At 49.9% G+C, this 1888-nt stretch overlaps 1 pseudogene; it reads left to right on the forward strand.

Annotated features, from left to right (window-relative positions):
* The window catches only part of LOC105546183, a 4637-nt pseudogene extending 3872 nt beyond the window's left edge, over positions 1-765 (forward strand).
* The last annotated feature ends 1123 nt before the right edge of the window (positions 766-1888 follow it).

Raw genomic sequence — 1888 nt, forward strand, 5'->3', positions numbered from 1 at the left:
CCCTGATGCGCACGGCCATCTGAGGGCACCTGGAAGACAACCCAGCTCTGGAGTAACTGTTGCCTCATATCTGGGGGAATGTGGGCTTTGCGTTTACCAAGGAGGACCTCACTGAAATCAGGGATATGTTGCTGGCTAGTAAGGTGCCAGCTGCCACCTGTGCTTGTCCCATTGCCCCATGTGAAGTCACTGTGCCAGCCCAGAACACTGGTCTGGGGCCTGAGAAGACCTCCTTTTTCCAGGCTTTAGTAATCACCACTAAAATCTCCAAGGGGCACCATTGAAATCCTGAGTGATGTGCAGCTGATCAAGACTGGAGACAAAGTGGGAACCACGCTGCTGAACACGCCGAACCTCTCTCCCTTCTCCTTTGGGCTGGTCAACCAGCAGGTGTCTGACAGTGGCAGCATCTACAACCCTGAAGTGCTTGACATCACAGAGGAAACTGCATTCTTGCTTCCTGGAGGGTGTCCGCGACGTTGCCAGGGTCTGTCTGCAGATTGGCTACCCACCTGTTGCATCAGTGCCCCATTCTATCATCAGTGGGTACAAACGAGTCCTGGCTCTGTCTGTGGAGACTGATTACACCTTCCTACTTGCTGGAAAGCTCAAGGCCTTCTTGGCTGATCCATCTGCTTTTGTGGCTATTGCCTCTGTGGCTGCCACCACCACAGCTGCTCCTGTTACTGTAGCCCCAGTGAGGTTGAAGCCAAGGAAGAGTTGGAGGAGCTGGATGAGGATGTGGGATTTGGTCTCTTTGACTAATCATCAAAAAGCAACCAACTCAGCCAGCTTTATTTACAAAACAAGGAAATAAAGGCTTAAATTCTTCAAAAAAAATAAAAATAAAAAAAGAAAAAAGAAAGGTTGGACCAGGACAGGAGTAAGAACAGAGGCAATTGGCCAATACTGATGACATTCCCTATATGCAATGCACCGTGCCCACCCAGAGAAGGACATCACACTTACTAAAACTGGCCCATTTCACAGACAGATTGACAGAGGCAGAGGAGTGATTGTGCCCAAGAATCTTACACTGGGGTGAGAGCTAAGCCTCTCCTGCCACCTACAGCTCTCATCTCTAGGTTTGTCATCTCTCAGAGGAAAGGCAGGAGAGAAAACTGACAAGATTGGACCTTCTGAGTGGAAAGAGATTTTTAGAGCTGGAAGGAGTCTTAGAAATGACCAAAAGTTTGACAGATTCAAGAGCTCAGGTAACTTGCTAAGATCACAGAACAAATCTTTGCTCCAGTGGGGACTAAGCTCTGGGTTTCTTGAAGATGGACACAGGTAAATTCGATCCAAAATGGCACTTCAAAGAGAAACATACACGGACTGATGGTGTTCCACCTTTATTTATTTATTTTTTTTGAGATGGAGTCTCATTCTGTCTCCCAGGCTGGAGGCAATAGCATGAACTCGGGTTACTGCAACCTCCACCTCCTGGTTCAAGCAATTCTCATGCCTTAGCCACCTGAGTAGTTGGGATTACAGGCATGCGCCGCCGTGCCTGGCTAATATTTGTGTTTTTGGTAGAGACGGGGTTTCACCATGATGGTCAGGCTGATCTCAAACTCCTGACCTCATGATCTGCCCGCCTTGGCCTCCCAAAGTGCTGGGATTACAGGCGTGAGCCACCACGCCGTTTGTTTTCCACTTCTAAGTCCCAGATGGTTCCTCCTGGGGTTCTAGAGGGGCTTGGAATAGGTGGACAAGCAACATCTTCCTCCCGAGCATCTACAGGAGCCTTGATTGCCTCTCTCCTCCCCGAGGGATCAGTGTTGGCCACACAACCTTGCCCATGCCTCCACTTCTGCTTAGCTCTCAGTACGCAGAGGGTGGCTGGAGCTGGGGCCACAGATGGACGTACAGCTGGGCAGCTCAGCAC

This window comes from Mandrillus leucophaeus, unplaced genomic scaffold (genome assembly GCF_000951045.1).
Source record: "Mandrillus leucophaeus isolate KB7577 unplaced genomic scaffold, Mleu.le_1.0 Scaffold35, whole genome shotgun sequence".
NCBI lineage: Eukaryota > Metazoa > Chordata > Mammalia > Primates > Cercopithecidae > Mandrillus > Mandrillus leucophaeus.